Source organism: Corvus cornix, unplaced genomic scaffold, assembly GCF_000738735.6.
Source record: "Corvus cornix cornix isolate S_Up_H32 unplaced genomic scaffold, ASM73873v5 scaffold10, whole genome shotgun sequence".
Classification (NCBI taxonomy): domain Eukaryota; kingdom Metazoa; phylum Chordata; class Aves; order Passeriformes; family Corvidae; genus Corvus; species Corvus cornix.
The window spans coordinates 164,535-183,617 of record NW_024108679.1 but is presented as its reverse complement, the minus strand read 5'-3'; the positions used below and the strand labels follow the sequence as shown (position 1 = coordinate 183,617).

General features: G+C 51.7%; 1 long non-coding RNA gene and 1 pseudogene across 1 annotated transcript; one reads left to right on the top strand and one right to left on the bottom strand.

Annotated features, from left to right (window-relative positions):
- Positions 1-2,363: 2,363 nt before the first annotated feature.
- On the bottom strand, positions 2,364-9,828 carry LOC120412080 (annotated as a pseudogene).
- A 38-nt stretch (positions 9,829-9,866) lies between these two features.
- On the top strand, positions 9,867-15,591 carry LOC120412085. Its single transcript, XR_005604747.1, has 2 exons — positions 9,867-9,966; positions 11,019-15,591. It is a non-coding gene; the product is annotated as an uncharacterized LOC120412085 (long non-coding RNA).
- The last annotated feature ends 3,492 nt before the right edge of the window (positions 15,592-19,083 follow it).

Genomic DNA, 19,083 nt, shown 5'->3' with positions numbered 1-19,083 from the left:
CAAATTTCAGAATTGGCAGCTATTCGATATGCCTTTCAGTTATTCTCACAGGAGCCACTCAACATCATAACAGATTCCTCATATGTTGCCTATGTGGTATTCCATCTTGACTCTTCCTATTTAAAGCATGTGAATAACCATCTTTTGTTTATAGAGTTGAGAACATTGTGGACTTTGATTAACAGCTGGCAGCATGACTTTTGTGTTACATGTTCGCTCCCATACAGGTTTACCCAGCCCTGCTGCAGAAGGTAACAACTATCCAGACATCACTGTGATGACAGGTGTGGTACCAAACACTTTTGCACAAGCCAAGCTATCCCATGACTTTTTCCCACCAGAATGCTCGCTCTCTTCACAAGCAATTTAAATTAACTTCCTCACAAGCTCATGGTATCCTGTTGTCCTGCTCCTCCTGTCATGGTATTGTTCCTACTCTTTTAGCAGAAGGCACAAACCCCCAAGGTTTAACTGCTAACTCCATCTGGCAAACTGATGTCACCCATACCCAAGATTTCGGTCACTTAAAATATATTCATGTATACATTGACACCTATTCTTATTTTCTAATGGCAACTGCCCACACCGGAGAAAAGGCCCGCGATGCCATCCGGCATTGGCTTACCTGTTTTGCCACTCTGGGCCTTCCCAACACCATCAAAATGGACAATGGATCTGCCTACACCCCGGAGAGAGCTCATAGCTTCTTGCAGCAGTGGGGTGTGTTGCACAATACAGGCATTCCCCACTCTCCCACAGAGGAAGCTGCTGTCAAACGTGCCCACAGAACCTTAAAAACACTGCTTGAAAAACAAAAGAAGGGGGAGTTAGGGTGCCCTCACCACAGACTAGCTAAACCCCTGTATGTCCTCAATTTTTTAAATCGGGATGAGATGGGACCGACTGCATGCGAGAGACAGTATTCCTTCGACACAAAGGCTCATCTAAGGCCTCCCGTAATGGTGAAGGACTTGCTGACTGGACAAGGGAAAGGATCCCTGCACTTACTGACATGGGGAAGGAGTAATGCCTGAGTCTCCACAGGCACCGTGTGCAGTGGGTTCCATCACAGTGTGTGTGACCTTTTGTTGCACCGTCCTGATCCCATGTGTAAATCGTTGCTATGTTACAGGTGTATGTCACAGTTTTTGAAAAGTTGTTGCAGTTATTATTGTTGTTACTGATCTTAATCTTCTAGAAGTTGTTAAAGTTTTTCTTAGTAGGTTTCCCTCATTTAAACAAAAGAAGGGGGAGATGTGGAACATGGCGTTACATTTGTCAAAGTGGTTGAGGCTTATGCTCAGCAGAAGGCCCTGTGGGAAAGGACCCTCTGAGGGCTGGGCTGTTGGAAGTTGGGTGAGGGGTGAGAGGCAGCTGCGAGTGAGGAGAGAGTCGGTTGAGTGACAGTTGGCAGAGGGACTGTGATTGGCTGGAGGAAGGTGTGCACAGCATATGAGCGGGAAGCTGATTGGCTGATAGGACGCGTGGCCCGCAGCACGGCAGCTGTGCCAGCCAATGGGTGCCCTTCTGCTGTTAAGTTCTGTTATGGTTCTTCAGTTTGGTTTCAGTTGAGATGAAGGGTATAAAGAGGGGGTGATTTTTGGAAATAAAGGGATCTTCTTGGGACATACAAGGGGGTCTGTTGTCTTTGTTCCCCATTGCTACACAAATTGTATATTTATATTGCAGTATGGGATATAAAAACATGAATACACAATAGGATGAATGTAACAGAGTTCAAAGTCCTGAAGAATTTTTCCATTTTCCAATAAAATCTGTGAATCACAAGAGCACAGTCTCCAGATTTCCTTTCTCCTCTCTCCGAGCCATTGACTCATTTCCCACTTCAGTCCCAGGATGCGCCCTGGGAGCAGCGACGGCTGAGCCCCAGCACCCACGGGAGAGTTCCTGGCTGGAACCTGGAAAGGTTGGAGCCAGCTGGGATTGGGCTCTGCTCCCAGGGAATGAGGGATGGGATGAGAGGGAACGGCCTCCAGCTGTGCCAGGCCAGGGTCAACTTGGATACTGGGAACAGTTAATGCCTGGAAAGGGTTTTCCAGCCCAGGGATGAGTTTTAATGGGATCCCGGAGCAATGGGAGCTGCACATGGTGGGACGCTTCCAGGCCGGATTTTGTCATGGTAAACAACCCTTTTCCTGGGTTTGGAATAAACCTGGAGTCAATCCAGGCCCCACGCAGGTCTCTGGGTACAGCACGGCCATAAGTGCCTGTCATGGTTGGGCACTGGCCCTGCTCCAGGCACCCATGAGAGTCACTCACTGACCCTCCCCTGCCACAGCTGGGCAGAGGAGAGAACAATGTAATGAAGGGCTGGGAGAAAACACTCCAAGGGCAAAACAGGCTCAGCTTAGAGGTACAGAGTGAGTTTATTACTGACAAAATCAGAGCAGGATAATGAGAAGTAAAATGAGCCCTTAAAAAACCACGTTTTTCTCCAAGCCCTCCCTCCTTCCCACTGACACCGCAGGGGAAAGGGCGTTGGGGGTTTGCTCAGTTTGTCACCTGAGGTTTCCTTCCTCTCCTCAGGGAGAGGAGTCGTTCCCCGGCTGCACCCTGGAATCCCTCCCACAGGAGACAGCTCTCCGTGAACTTCTCCAGTGTGGGTCCACTTTCACAAGCAACAGCCACATTGCACCTGCTGCAGCGTGAGCCCCTTCCACGGGCACACGCTCCTCCCAAAACTGCTGCAGTGTTGGTCACTCTTCCATGGGGTTCAGTCCTCCAAGGACAGGCTGCTCCAGCCTGGGAGCAGGGCCCCCTCTCTTCACTGGGTCACCCACTGGATCACAGCCACCTCCAGGCATCCATGTGCACTGGCATGGGCACCACCCCCATGGGCTGTGGAGGGATCTCTGCATCCCCCGTGGATACCCAGGGGCTGCTTCACCATGCTCATCACCAAGGTCTGCAGAGGAATCTCGGCTCTGGAGCCTGGAGTACCTCCTCCCCCACCTTCTCCACTGACCTTGGTGTCTCCATGTTGTTTCCCTTGCACGTTCTCACCTCCTCCTCTTCTCTGACCAGCACAAAACCACCAACAAAACTGTGACTTTGTTTTGACTTTCTTCTTAAATCTGCTATCCCAGAGGCATTACCAGCCTCTGTAATTGGCCCAGTTTTGACCAGCAGCATGTCCATCTTCAGAGCCAGCAGGGATTGGCGCTGCTGGACATGGTGGAAGCTTCCAGCAGCATCTCACAGGAGCCACCTCTGTGGCCCCCCCGCCACCAAAAACCAGGCCTTGCAAAACCAGTACAGGAGTCATCGGTGAGAAAAGCTCTGACTGAGTAAAAATTGTTTTGTGCATTTTCTGATTGGCTTAAAAGTGTTGTGGTCTCTGGCACCTGCACATCTCCATGGCAACTGCTGAGTCATCATCGCTGCATGCTCTGATTGGCCAAAGGCTGCTTTGGGGTGGGGGCTGGGAGCCTCTGACAAATGTGGGACCCCCACAAGCTGCTTATAACCACCAAAACTGAGAGTTATAACCCTCCCTCAGACACCGGTGGAACCGTGGGGTCACCCCAACCCGCAAAATGAGGCACGGAGCCCACAAGCCATTTATATCCCTGCCCCAGGTTGGGGGAAAGCAGCAGGATGCTCTCCAAAACGGCATCTCCTCACCATCAGAAAATGAGGAGGGGGTGTCACCTCAGCTTCCTGAATTAGCAGAAAAACTCCAAAAGCCATTTCTAGCCCCCAAAATTGGCAGAAGGCAGCAGGATCTTCCCCAAAATGGGCTCCCCATGTCCCTCCCTGTGGTACCCACTCCAAGTGTCGGAGCCACGTGTCCTCCCTTGTCTCCCTGTATCCCCTCCTCAGGATCGGGGGGTACCCAAAAAACCCCTCAGGAACTGGGGATAACCCAAATACCCTCAGATGTGGGGGATACCCAGAAAGGAGATTCCCCCCAGCCTCATCATCCCCAGCCTCCAGCTCTTCATTCCAAACCCCTGCCCCCCTCCCATTGCCCATCCCCCACCATGTACCTCCCACTCCGTCTAGACCCTCTGAATGCCCATCCAGCCCCTCCTGAAGATTATGAGGGGGGCTGTAGGGTCAAGTACTTTTGGAATGTGACTGAGCCATTTGGAGTGGGAACTGAACAGTTTTCAGTGGAATTCGGTGGTTGTGAGGTGACAGATCGAGACTTCTCATCTTCTGGAGTGCAAAGTGATGGACAAAACTCTTCCATCTCCCCTCAGAACCCCCAAATCCTCCCGGACATCATCTTTCCTGGTGCCTATGGGGATCCAGAAGGATATGGAGACAACCAGCCAGGTGTCTTCCCAACATGGATACAGGGAATGTGGGTCCTTCAGTGGGGGATGAAGTTGGAGCAGTGCATGAAGCTCTTCTGCAGTCGGGGCACTTGCAGGGCTTCACTTACCGGTGGCTCCATTGGTGTCTGGTCAAGGCTGAGCTCTGGATGAAGCTCTTCCCACACTCGAGACACTCGTAGGGCCTCTCCCCGGTGTGGATACGCTGGTGCCTGATAAGGTTGCATTTGCGATTGAAGCTCTTCCCACAGTTAGGGCAGCGGAAGGGCCTCTCATCCGTGTGAATCCGCTGGTGCTTGAGGAGCTCGGAGCTGGTTTGAAACCTCTTCCCACACTCGTAACACTCGTAGGGCCTCTCCCCAGTGTGGCTCCTCTGGTGGATGATCAGCTCACAGCTCTGTCCGAAGCCCTTCCCACATTCCAGGCACTCATAGGGCCATTCCCCAGTGTGGATCATCTGGTGGAGGATCAGGTGGGAGCTCCTGATGAAGCTCTTCCCACATTGCCCACACTCGTATGGCCTCTCCCCAGTGTGGATCATCTGGTGGCGGATCAGGTTGGAGCTGTGTCTGAAGCCCTTGCCACATTCCCCACACTCGTAGGGCCATTCCCCAGTGTGGATCATCTGGTGGCGGATCAGGTGACATCTCCAGCTGAAGCTCTTCCCACACTCCTCGCACTTGTGGGGCTTCTCCCCAGTTTGAAGCTGCTCATGGATCACCAGGTCTGAGCTCTGGCTGGATCTCCGGCCACCTTCCTGGCACAGGGTGGGTCTTTCCTCCTCACAGCTCCCTGGGCTGCGTTTGCAGCCCTTCCTCCTGTGGGATCTCCAGGGCTTTTCCTCCCCATTGGATTCCTTCACCATGGAGCCGCTCAAAATGGCCTCTTCCACCAGGTTCTGCTGCGGGGATTTGTCCTCCCTGGGCTCTGTCCTCAGCTCCTTGTCTGGGGGAGGAAGGACAAGGAGAGGATGGCATTTGCCTGCGTGCCACAGAGAAGGGGCAGGAGATCCCCCCAGTCTGTCCCCGGCAGGACGGCGTCGGCACCGGGGTTGTCCTGCAGCCGGGGGCGATGCTGGGCTGGGAGATGGAGCAGGAGAGAGGGGGAAACGGGCAGGGACTTCCTCCTCACCTGCCTGGGTGTTCCGGGGCATCTTCCTCTTCCTCACAGCGTCCTCCTCCATCTGGCCAAGGTTTGGGAATGGGAAATCCTGGTTTGAGGAAAAACAAGTGATGGACACGTTGAGTTTGAATGTCCCCCTGCCCAAGTCCTTCTCTACAAGTCACCGGGCATCTGGGGTCAAGAAAAACCTCCCAAACACCAAGATTCAGCCCTGAAAAAGCCTCACAGGAGTTCCCTCTCTCTAGTCCCCCCACTCTGGTGTTCGGGGGATCCCCCCGTCCCAGCTTCTGGGGGTCTCGCTTGTACTGGGGGTCCCCCATTTACTTTGTTCTCCGCTCTCCCCAGGCTGCTGGGAGTCCAGGAATCCAAAAAGCTCCCATCTTTGGTCTTCCCACTTAGGGATGCTGGGGATTATGGGGTCCAAGGGATCCTTCTCCCCTTATTCTCTGCTCTGGGGTGCAGGGGGTCCAAGGAGCCCCCCCTCCCCCTCTCCAGGCTGTTGAGGGTCCCGTGAACGGTGGCGCCCCCCCCCTCTCTGGGCTCCCCACTTTGGGGCCCTGGGGGTCACAGGGGTTCGCTCCTCCAGACTGCCAGGGCTCCCCTGGTCCCGGTACTGCCCCTCTCTGCTCTCCCCACTCTGGGGGTCCCCAGGTACCCCCTTTGGCTCACCCGGGGGGTCCCGCAGCCCCCTGGCTCCGGGCTGGAGGTGGCCGTGCCTGACTCAGGCAGACCCAACCCCCACTGCACGGAGGACCCCACATCCCCCTGCCCGCTGCCAGAGCTCTGCTGGCACCGCCACCAGGACCCCCCAATGTCCCTGCAAGGGGCATTTTCCACTCAGCTTTGGAGTTCTTCATACTCCAAACATCCCCCCCAAAAAAACCCAACCCAGGGAACCCCCAGGATATCTGGGCCGAGCTCCCCCTCCCCGGGCACCTGCGGGATGGGGGGGAGATGATCCCACGGGTGGGGGGCTGTGAATTCAGGGAGCGCTCGACCTCGTGGATCCTTCTCCTTTTCTTCATCCTCCTTTGTCTCTCCTCTTCCTCCTGCTCCTCCTCTTCCATCCCTCCTCCTCCCTAATCCCACCTCCTTCTCCTGCTTCCATCCCTTCTCCCGCTCCTTCTTTCATCCCTCCTCTCCCTCTTCCTCCTCCTCCTCCTCCTCCCCTTCCCCCATTCCCGAGCCCCTCGCAGCCCGCGGGAGCAGCGGGGATGGAGCCGGGACAGGTCGGGATGGGCAGCGCGGGGCTCTCGGCTTCTCCTACCCGCTGGGGGCGGGGGATCCCGGCCCGGGGAAAGGAGAGGGAAACTGGGAACACTGGGGGCTGCACATCCAAACTGGGCCTTGCTGGGGACCCTGGGTGGGGACTTGCAGCCCTTGGGGCTCCTCTTGGAGCCTGGAGAGCCGGAAGGAGGAACGCAGAGAGAGCTGGGGGATCCCAGGAGTGGCATCACTGGCAGTGACTGCTTTGTACTGGGGTAACTGGAACCTTACTGGGGCAACTGGGTGGGACTGGGAATGACTACAAGCATGCTGAGGCCATCTGGTATGTACTGGGAGTGTCTGTAACCATACTGGGATTGACTGGAACCACACGGGGAACAACCAGGACCATGCTGGGGAGAAATGGGACCATGCTGGGGGCTACTGGGAGCAAGTGGGAGTGACTTGATCTGAACTGGGGGCAATTGAGCACGACTGGGACCATGCTGGGAGACACTGGGATCATATGGGGAGTGACTGGGACTATACTAGGGGCAACTGGGTTCAACTGGAACCACACTGGAAGATCATGGGAGCAGCTGTGCCCATGCCGCAGTCATACTGGGATCCTACTGGAACTGGCTGGGATCATACTGGCAGTGACTGGAATAGTAATGGGGGTATCTGAGTGACTGCGATCATACTGGAATAAGACTGGGAGTAACTGGAAAGGTGCTGACCGTGACTGGAACCATACTGGAGGTGACTGAGAGCAACAGAGACCATGCTGGGAGCAAATGGGATCATATTTGGAGTGACTGGGAGTGACTGGACACATACTGGGGGTGACTGAGCCCACACTGGGAATGACAGGGAGTCACTGGGCATGACTGGAATAATACTGGGAGTATCTGGGAGTGACTGGTGTCATACTGGGGGTGACTGTAACCATGCTGGAGGATGACTTGGTGCAACTGGGATGATACTGGAAGTGGCAGGAAGTGACTGGCATCTTACTGGCATTGAGAAGGAGCAGTTGGGACCACATTTGGTGTAACTGGGATCATACTGGGAGTGACTGGAACCAGACTGACAGTGACTACGGGTCCTACTGGGATCACGCTGAGAGCCACTGAGATTACAGCTGGTGTGAACAGATCCTGACTGGGGCTTACTGGGAGCTACTGGGCCCATGTTGGGAGGAAAATGTGGACACAATGGGAGCAACTGGGATCAACTGGAAGGTACTGGAACCATGCTGAGGGGACTGAGACCACAACTGGGGCAACTGGAATCATACTGGGAGCAACTGGGACAACACTTTGGGCAACTGCCAGAAACTGGGATCATGCTGGACGCAACTGGGAGTAACTGGGAAAGACTGGGATCATTCTGAGGAAACTAGAACCTTACTGGGGCAACTGGGAGTAACTGGGAATGACTACAAGCATGCTGAGGCCAACTGGGATATACTGGGAGTGTCTGTAACCACACTGGGCTTACTGGAACCACACTGGGAACAGCTGGGACCATGCTGGAGACAACTGGGACCATGCTGGAGGCACCTGGGAGCAATTGGATCTATGCTGGGCGTGACTGGGACTATTCTAAGGGCAACTGGGATCATACTGGGAGGAACCAGGAACAAGTGGAACTATGGTGGGGGCAAGTGGGATCATACTGGAATTACGGTGGGAGCAGCTGGGTGAGACTGGGATCATACTGAGGGTGACTGGAATCATCCTGGGATTGACTGGGAATGGCTGTGAGCAACTGGAATCATGCTGAAAGCAACTGGGAAGAAGTAGGAAGGACTGGGAGAATGCTGGGGGTGACTGGGATATACTGGGAGAGACTGGGAGTCACAGGGATTCTACTGGAGGCTACTGGGCTCATCCTGGCACTGACGGCAACAACTGGGAACACACTGGGGGTCACTGGCATCATACTGGGAGTGACTGGGATCATGCTGGGATTATAGTGGGTGTCAATGGGGGTTACTGGGAGCTACCAGGCCCATGCTGAGAGCCTACTGGGGATGCACTGGGAGGAACTGGGAATGATAGGATGCATGCTGGTGACAACTGGGATGTACTGGCAGTGACTGGGAAAACTGGGAGCAGCTGAACCATGCTGAGGTAACTGGGAGTGCCTGGGAATGACCACAAGAATGTTCAGGGCAACTGGGATATACTGGGAGTGTCTGAGACCATGCGGGTGGTGACTGGGACCACACTGGGAGCGACTGGGAATGTGCTGGGGGGAACTGGGACCACACTGGGGCCACAGTGGGGACAAGTGTGAGTGACTGGGGCACTGCTGGGAGAGACTGGCATCATACTGGCAGTAACTGGGACTACGCTAAGTGCAAATGGGGAACTGGGAACACACTGGACAAAAGTGGGAGGAACTGGGAGCAACTGGGACCATGCTGGGGAAAAATTGCATCATAATGGGAAATGACTGGGAGTGACTGGGTTCATACTGGGAGCAACAGAGATCCTACAGGGAGTGAGGGGAAGTGACCAGGATCATACTGGGACTGACTGGGCTCATACTGGGACTGATGAGGAAACTGGAACCACTCGGGGAGGGAACTGGGCTCATACTGGGAGCAGCCATTTCCCGGCCCCGGGACCCCCGAGCCCCTTTCCCGGCCGTGCCGCCCCTGCAGCCCCCAGACCCCCCCGCCGGGGTCCCGCCAATCCCAGGGGTCCCCCCTCTCGGGCTCCCCGCTTTGGGCTTCTGGGGCTCTCCTCTCTCCGGGGTCCCGCTTAGGGAAGCCGGGGCTCCCGGGGGTCCCCAAAACCGGTGTCCCCCCGCCCCCGCGCGGTCCCCACGGGGCCCCGGCAGAGCTCGGAGGGCCCGGCCCGGGAAGCCCAACCCCCACCGCGGGGGGACCCGCATCCCCCCGCCCCCGCCGGGGCTCTGCCGCCACCGCCACCGCCACCCCCAAAAACACCTCCCGGGACCCCACGATGTCCCCCCGAGGGCATCTGCGGCTCGGCTTTGGAGTCCCGCAAGCTCCAAACATCCCCCCAAAAAACCCCAAACCCAGGGACCCCCCGGGACATTTGGGGCGAGCTCCCCCTCCCCGGGCACCTGCGGGACGGGGGGCGATGGTCCCGGGGGCTGCGAGTTCAGGGAGCGCTGGAGCCGAGCGCTTCCTCCTCTCCTCCAGCTTCCCGCTGCCGCTCCGCCTCTTCCTCCCTCCTCCTCCTCCTCCTCCTCCCGCCTCTCCCCAATCCCACCTCCGCCTCCTCCTCCTCCCCGTCCCCCTCCCCCGTTGCCGAGCCCCTCGCAGCCCGCGGGAGCAGCGGGGATGGAGCCGGGACAGGTCGGGATGGGCAGCGCGGGGCTCTCGGCTGCTCCCACCCGCTGAGGGCGGGGGATCCCGGCCCGGGGAAAGGAGAGGGAAACTGGGAACATTGGGGGCTGCACATCCAAACTGGGCCTTGCTGGGGACCCTGGGTGGGGACTTGCAGCCCTTGGGGCTCCTCTCGGAGCCTGGAGAGCCGGGAGGGGGGAACGCAGAGAGGGCTGGGGGATCCCAGGAGTGGCATCACTGGCAGTGACTGCTTTGTACTGGGATCGTACTGACATCATAGTGGGAGCAGGTGGGCCCATGCCGGGGGAGACTGGGATCACACTGAGGGAGACTGGGATCATACTGGGAGTGAGTAGGAGCCTTTGGGGGGCAATTGAGACCATGCTGGGGGCAAATGGGATACACTGGGAGCAACTGGGATCATGCCAGGAGCTACTGGGAGTGACTGGGTGCATGCTGGGGGTGATTGGAAGCAACTGGGCTTCTACTGTGATGAACTGGGATGATGCTGGAGGTGACTAGGATCAGACTGGCAGTGAGTGCAACTACACAGAGGCTGACTGGGAGTGGTTGTGAGCAAATGGGATAATGCTGGAAGCAACTGGGAGGAACTGGGAGTGACTGGGAATATGCTGGAGGGAACTGGGAGAGACTGGGAGTGACTGGAGCAAAAGTGAGGGTGAAAGAGAGCCACTGGAATCTGTGGGGGGAAACTGGTTCATACTGGCAGTGACTGGGAGCACACTGGGGTCATATTTGGATCCTATTGGGAGTGACTGGACTAATACTGGGAGTATCTGAGAGTGACTGGGAAACACACCATGCATATCATCCCCCATATGGGGGTGACTGGGAGCAACTGGGAGCATGCTGGGAGCAAATGGCATCATTCTGGGACTGACTGGGTTGATCTAGGAAGCAACTGGAACCATGGTGGAGGCAACTGGGCCCATACTGGGAGTGATTGGAAATAACTGGGATTAAACTGGGACCATACTGGGAGTGCTGGCATGTGACTAGGATCATACTGGAGGTTGCTGGGTTCATATTGGTGTTGAAAGGGAGCAACTGGGGTCACACTTTGGGCTACTGGGAGCAACTGAGAGCAACTGGGATCATGCTGCAAGCAAACTGGAGTAACTGGGAAGGACTGGACGCATGCTGGAGGCAACTGGGATATACTGGGCGTGACTGGTATGATACTGGGATAACAAACACCTTACTGGGACCACTGGGAGCATCTGGGAATGACTATGGACATGCTGAGGGCAACTGGGATATACTGGGAGTGTGTGTAACCGTACTGGGGGTGGCTGGGGACACACTGGGAGCGACTGGGATTAACTGGGATTTACAGAGCCTTCTCTGGGACAGCTGGAAGTGATCCCCCCATTCCCCCACCCTCCCTCGGGCACTGCCGCATCTCCCAACCTGCACCGCCGGGATCTGCCCGGAGCAGTGCGATGGCTCCAGCGCTGGGGCTGGGGGCTCCTGGGGTGGCGAGGGGGGATTGGGACCCCCGGCACCCCCTGGGACCCCCTGAACCACCATTCCCGGGAACGGGACCCCCCCCGAACCACCATTCCTGGGAACGGGACCCCCTGAACCTCCGTTCCCAGCACCGGGACGCCCCTGCTCCCCTTTTCCTGGGCATCCCATGTGTCCCAGCCTCCAGACTTCCCGTGTTCTTGACCTTGGGATGCCCTGGAACACCTCAGATCCCCATTCCTGCCTTTCCCAGCCCCCAGCCCCACCTTCTGTAAAACCAGAGACCCCCTGAACTCCCCCTTTCTGGACATGCCGGGTGTCCTCACCGTGTTACCCCCCTTTTCTGGGAAACCAGAATTTATTTTCCTAGTCATTAATTATTACAGGGAAAGTTAAGCTTTAGAGAAAGACCTCTGTTAAGTGAAGTGCCTTTAGATGCTGTGACTGTTTAGTGATGGGTCAGGAAAACCAAATTTTTCTGTGGTAGTTTGGCAGAAACTAAAGCATTGAAATCAGATGTCCAAACAGTAGAAGGCTCAACCCAGGTGATAGAACTTGCAGCAGAAGTTAGAACATTTCAGCTTTTTCAGGAGCCTTTTAATTTGACTACGGATTCTGCTTATGTTGCTAATATAGTTAAGAGAATAGAAGGACCAGATTTGAAGGATGTTAGCAATGATGTTCTGTATTGTTATCTTACATGTCTTTATACACTTGTACAAAATAGAACTAATCAATATTTTGTATCCCATATTAGAGCTCATTCATCACTTCCAGGATTTCTGGCAGAAGGCAACTCCAGGGCTGATAAATTGACAGTAGCCGTAGTGAACACCTTACCTAACATTTTTGAACAGGCGAAGCTGAGTCATGCCTTTTTTCATCAGAATGCACAAGCTCTTATGCAAATGTTTCACCTTTCCAGAGATCAGGCTAGAGCAATTGTAAATACTTGCCCAGATTGTCAGCAATTGTAAATACTTGCCCAGATTGTAGTGCAGCCCCCTGTTTCCACAGGAGTGGTTAATCCTCGAGGACTGCAGAGTTTGCAATTGTGGCAAACAGATATCACAAAATACCCATCTTTTGGAAAATATAAAAATATCCATCTGTCAGTAGACACATTTTCCAATGCAGTTCTTGCTTCTGTACACACAGGAGAGACAGCAAATCGTGTGTGTCAGCATTTTTTGCAAGCTTTTGCTTCACTGGGGGTACTTCAAGAAATAAAAACAGATAATGGTCCTGCTTATACAGCCCAGAAGGTAGCCACATTTTTAATGAATGGGGGCGTTTGTCATACCTTTGGCCTTCCTTATTCGCCCACGAGTCAGGCAGTTGTGGAAAGGACACATAATTCCTTAAAATGTATTTTAGATCAGCAAAAGGGAGATGTAGCACAGACATCACCACAGATGCGATTGAGTTTATATGTTTATATGTTTATGCCTTATATGTTTATAACTTTTTGAATAGTTTTTCTGCAGAGCCTGATCCTCCAATATTTAGGTATTTCTCTAACAGCACACGTGAAATTAAAGGAGAATCCTTTGGTTCTGATTAGAAATCCAGAAACAGGACAGATCGAAGGTCCATTCCCACTAATAACCTGGGGCAAAGGGTTTGCTTGTGTTTCTACAGGTACAGAACCTAGGTGGTTTCCTGCGAAGAACATGAAACCATACCGTACAGAGAAAAACAGTGACAACCCCACAAGTAGAGAAGAAAGTACACAGACGTGAACTATGCAGAGACTACAACCCATACCTGCAATCTCTTGTTTTTATTGTAGAAACTGTGAACTTTGGGTTTTATTTCAATGTAAAGACTGTGAAAAAAGAGAACATCGTAAAGTTCTTTTGGCAAATAATTCTCACCTTTCTATTTAAAGAAAGCACAGAATGCCTCATCATTAAATGAGATAGAAACAAAACTGAGAAAATATAAATAATATTCTTAAAATTCATTTAAAGATTAAAATTTGGGAGAAGAGTCCTTTTGCCAAAAGATAACTTTAAAGAAACATGGAGTTTAATCAGATGTTAAGCTTATTTTTTGCTCTTTGTTTTGTTTGCTTTTAGTAGGGTAGCTTTGCCAGTTGATCAACCTAAGACCAATGTTTGGGTGACTTTAGCTAATGCTTCAGGTTTGGATACTCTATGCTTGTCTACCACAACTGCAGAAAATCCATTTTCAACTTGTTTAGTCAGTAGAAAATTGGCCAATACCAGAAAGAATTGATAGAGCCCTACGAGGTACCTTTGCAGGATCAAAAGTTTGGGAGTACTATACCCCAGTAAATACACAGGAATGGTGGACTCCCTATCTTCCTAAAACCTCTGATGAACCCCAAGTATTAGAACTCCTTGGTTCTGTAAAAGTAAAATTTTGTGTTGAATTCCATTCTATAGACATCAATCAATCAATGATGAGAGATGTTTCTCCACACCACCCTGTGTATAGAAACCACTCCTTTTGGTGTAATAATACTTTTATAGTCTCATCTACACCTAGCTCTATTCCTCTGCAATTACCAAGAGGAATGTTTTTGTATGTGGAGACAGAGCATGGCCAGCTATTCCTTCAAACATTAAGGGAGGTCTGTGTACTGTGGGAGAACTTACGCTGTTTACTCCTAATATGAAGACAATTGCCAACATGAGACACAGACAAAAAAGATCTGTTCCGCATCAATATGGACCAGAATGCAAAGATGACTTTACCCCATGGGGCTATGGAAAAAGGCTTGCAGCATCTCTCCTTATGCCACCAGTTGCCTCAGTAGCTGCGTTAAAGCAGTTGGATCGGTTGGGATGTTGGCTGAGTAAACAATCTAATGCCATGTCCCTTGCACTAAGTGGCCTCTTAGCAGATGTCAAAGATGTGAGGCATGCAACTTTGCAAAACAGAGCAGCCATTGATTTTCTTTTGCTGGCCCATGGACATGGATGCAAAGACTTGGAAGGGATGTGCTGTATGAATCTGTCTGACCACTCGAAATCTATTCATAAGAGCATACAACTTAAAGAGGGTGTGTCAAAAATAAGAATCAATGATGGAACTTGGTTAAATGATTTGTTTAGTGGATGGGGCTTAGCATCATGGATAAAGAAGTGTCTTACAACAGGCCTATACATTTTGGCAGTCATAGTAATAGTTCTCATAATGGTACCTTGTTTGTTCCAATGTATACAACGAATGATTGATAAATCCATCGAAGGAGTTTTTTTGGTGCAGAAAGGAGATGTGGGAATCAGAGGAATACCAACTCCTGCTGTTGACAGGGGATTTGATTTACAACCATGGAAGAGACTAGGTCTGGGTTAATTGACAGAGGTTGATAGATGTGGATGCTAGCAAGGGCTGACAGAGGAATTTTCCTGTGAAACTTTTCTTTCTCATAAGAAAGCAGTTAGAGAAATCCAGCTTCTCACAGCTTCTCTGTGAAAGCTTTCGTTCTCATGTGAACTGGATGGACAACAGTTTGAGAGAATGTAAACCATTTCTACACCTGCAAGTTGTTTTGAGAACTGTGAAAATTACTTTCCTTCTTTAAGAATAATATTTGGAAATTTCACCTTGGGAGGTGGTGGGTCAATGGGCCAATCATATAATTTCTCCTTTGCGATCCATGCTATAGAAGATGGGTTTTGGCATTAAAGGTGGCTTAGCTCTGCTTTGGCCGTATCATCTGACCTGGACTTAGTCGTGATTTCACCGTCTCTCCGGGAATAACAGCAACAGATAGACCTTAAGTCAAAGAACTGCAAGCCTATGTTTTTATAGTTATAAGTGAAAATATACACTGGGTATTCTGGTGGAGCATTTTTAAATATACTAATGTGATTTTATATAGTTTAAGTTAAGAATGTAGATGTTATAATAGAAGTATATGTGTGTACGTGAGTTAAGAAGTCATTGGTTGAAACACAGACACAATGCAGCAGAAAGTACCAAAGGTAATAGGTTATAAATCCAAAACAAAGTGTCATTTTTAGTGCCTACTGGATTAGAAAGGTATAAAAGGTCATGTAACTATAGATTCTGTGACTATCTCTTGTTATGGCAGCTTGTTACCAAATCTCATGCCTTCAGGCTGATGCTTTGGTTGTTATTTTGGTAATAAATCATCTTCAACTACGATAATCCCATCTCTTGAACTTAATCCAACAGCAAATGTGATTTAACTACTACAGGGCAGGGTCCTGATATCTGCCCCCTTCCCACTAGATCGAGCTGCTCCAAGCCCTGTCCAATCTGGCTTTGAACACTGATATGGTTGAGGCATTCACAGCCTCCCTGTGCAACCTGAGCCAGGGTCTCAGCACCCTCACAGGATAGAATTTCAGCCAGCTATCCAGCCCAAATGTGCCCTCTTTCAGTTTGTACCCATTACTCCTTGTCCTGTCACTCCAGTTCCTGATGATGAGTTATGGGGTATGCCCAGCCCCTGCCCTGGAGGGATCTCTGCTGAGATAAGAGATTTCACAATCGCCCAGCAGGACTCCCTGGAAAGGCAACCACTTCTTTGGTCATGGCGAGAAAAGACAGACCCACAATCCTTTGGGAGACACTATGCAGATTTCTTCATAACCCATTGGCCTGTACCCATCCCAGATCCTCTGTAACCCATTGGTCCTTTACTGATCCCCTGTATCCCTATAAAAGCAAGCCCTATGGGCCCCTGTGGCTCAGAGAGGGTTCTCATCCCTGGCTCTCCCCTTTGCCGGAGGGGACCCACAATAAAGCTACCTCTGTGCGGAACCAGCCACACGAACCTCTCTCGTCTCTCTCTCTGGTCTGGCTTGGCCTGGAGGCTGCTCTGCAGAGCTGAGCTGGAATCACGAGCTGATAATCACTAAAGAGCTGACAGTCTCTGCAAGGACCCCTCTGCCAGCAGCTGAGGGAAGACACCGGGCCTCGGGAAGGCGATTCCTTTTGGGACCATCTCCCCAGACCGGTCACCTCTTCCTGGGTCAGAGCCGCTGACCCCATCACCAGCTGTAATAATCTCTCCTATGAAAAATCTCACAGTTCCTTCACACTGCAAAACATGGGCCATCACATGGGGTTATTAATCTTTTTAAGGATAAGTTATTTTGGCCTGCACACAAAGGCTTTCTTCGCCACAACTCTCTAAAAGCCTCTCACTGCTTCTATATAGCCTGGCATAGGCACTCTTCACAATCTTCACAGGCCTCACGATGAATTCTCCATCCCCCCGTGTACTTCAAATGGATTAAAGAGACAAACAGTTTGTGGTATTACAGTTTCTTACCACAGCATGCAAGAAGTTTTTTTAAGCTACATGCGAGAATGGCAGCACCGCCCTCTTTTCTCCCATCGCCATTTTCAGCTTCGTCTCACATGATTCACTTTCTCTTTCTCTCTGACTCATGTTGAAGAGTGTTCTTGTTCAGGCTTTATGGTAGAGAAAGCCTCGCTCCCTCTGTGCTACTGGCTGTGTGGTGTCTGTAGGAGCTTGGGTGGGTTGGACGGTTGGGACGGATGGAGACGAGAGATCTCTGAAGTCAGATCTTGGAACATGCGGTTTATTGCAAAGGGCGTGGGTACAGGGGCACTGCTTAGAGCTGCCAGCCACAGCTCGGAGCAGGCCCAAGAGAGCAAGAGTGTAAAAGTAAGAGCAAGTAGGTAAGAGCGGAGTAAGAGTGAGCGAAGAGGAAGTAAGTAAGGGGCAGAAGTCCTGGTTACAATACAATAAATCATCTTCTGTACTGAATATTCTAATTTTCACTAGCCAATCTAGTACAAGATACAAATCCTATAGCATTTACATACAGCCTATAAGAACTATTATATTACCATAGAGTGTTACATTTTAACTCCTAAAAACTACTCTTTGGACCCCTTCTGCTGAGCTAGTAGGGTCTGCTCTGACCCTTGGACCTGTCTGCAAGCAGAGGGTATTGTTCAATCAAAAGGGGATTACCTTCAGTCGGCCATACCATTGTTTTCCAGTTGTTCAGTAACTAAGACTTGGTATCTCAAAGGTGGCCTTCATTTCGATGTTGCTTATAGTTTTCATATTCCCAAAATCTTTTGTCAGGCAATCATATTTATAAGGCTTTCCTGTTTCATCTTCCCCAACAGTCTCCTCTTCAGTTCAGCACGAAGTGTGCTGGCTGCAGAAAGGAGGCTCCTCTGGCTCCCGTTGACTCCACCGGCTCCGCATGGAGAAGAGAAGGACCCGCCTGTCCCCAGAAGCCACGCCGGATGGGTTTAGCTGTGTGGCAGTCCATGGCTGGTTTTAGCTGCCTGCGGCTCTGGGACAGTCCCTCCCCAGCGACCCAGGGTCCGTGCTGTGGTGTTGGGAAAGGGGGAAAGGGGCAGTGGCCCTGGCCTGACCTGGCAGGGCCTGGAGGCTAAGAGCCCCCCCACCTTCCAGCAGGCGAGCTTGGACAAAAAGGGAATTCCCACCTTTCCGTGCGGTTTAAATATGTAAATTGTGAGAAGCGTCATTAGTCTAAAAGACTGTCCATCAACTCAGGTTCAACCCACTGCACCACAACGCAGCATGGTCTCATGGAACCCAACAGACCATAGTGAGGTTCTGGAACCTCATGGAACTGCAGCTCAAATGTCTCACAGCATGGCCTCATAGATCACAGGACACCATTGTGAAGCTATGGAACATCATGGAACCAAGAGTCCAGTGTGACAGAGAGGGGCCTAAATGAACTCAGGAGACCATTGTGATGAAATGAAACTTCATGGAACCAAGGCTCTGATGTGACACAGTGGGGTCTATAGGAGCTCAGGAGACCATAGTGAGGTCACAGAACCTCATGGAAGCACAAATCTCAAATGTCTCACAGCAGGGCATCACGGAACACAGGAGAGCATAGGAAGGCTATGGAATCTTATGGAACCAAGGCTCTGATGTGACACAGGGAGGCCTAATTGAACACAGGAGTCCATTGTGACTCTATGGAATCTCATGGAACCAAGGCTCCAGTGTGACACAGTGGGGAATCATGGAATAAAAGAAACCACAGTTAGCTTCTGGAACCCAGTGGAACCAGGGTTCTAATGTGACTCAGAGGATCCTCATGGAATCTAAGATGCCATAGTCATGGTATGGTACCTCATGGAACCAAGGATCCAGTGTGAGACAGTGTGAGGTCTGAATGCACCTCATGAGTAAATCCAGAGTGAGGTTAGGGAACCTCATAACCTCAACAAAGGCTCTAAAGTGACACAGCATGGTCTCATGGAACCCAAGGGACCACAGTGAGGTTCTGGAACTTCATGGAACTGCAGCTCAAATATCTCACAGCAGGGCCTCATGGAACGCAGGAGACCATAGTGAGGTTATGGAACCTTGTGGAACCAAGGCTCCAATGTGACACAGTGGTGCATCATGTCACCCAAGAGACCGTAGTGAGGTTATGGAACCCCACGGAACCAAGGCTCCACTACCTTACAGCAGGGCCTAATGGAGCTCAGGAGACCACAGTGAGGTTATGGAACCTCATGGAACCAAAGATCTAAAGTGACACTGATGTGCTGGGCGTAGGGGGGGATGGAAAGAGCATCACGTCCATCCCAATCGCGTCCCACCGGAGCTGCTCCAGGGGATGCCATGCGAACGAACTTGGACACACTCTGACACACCGT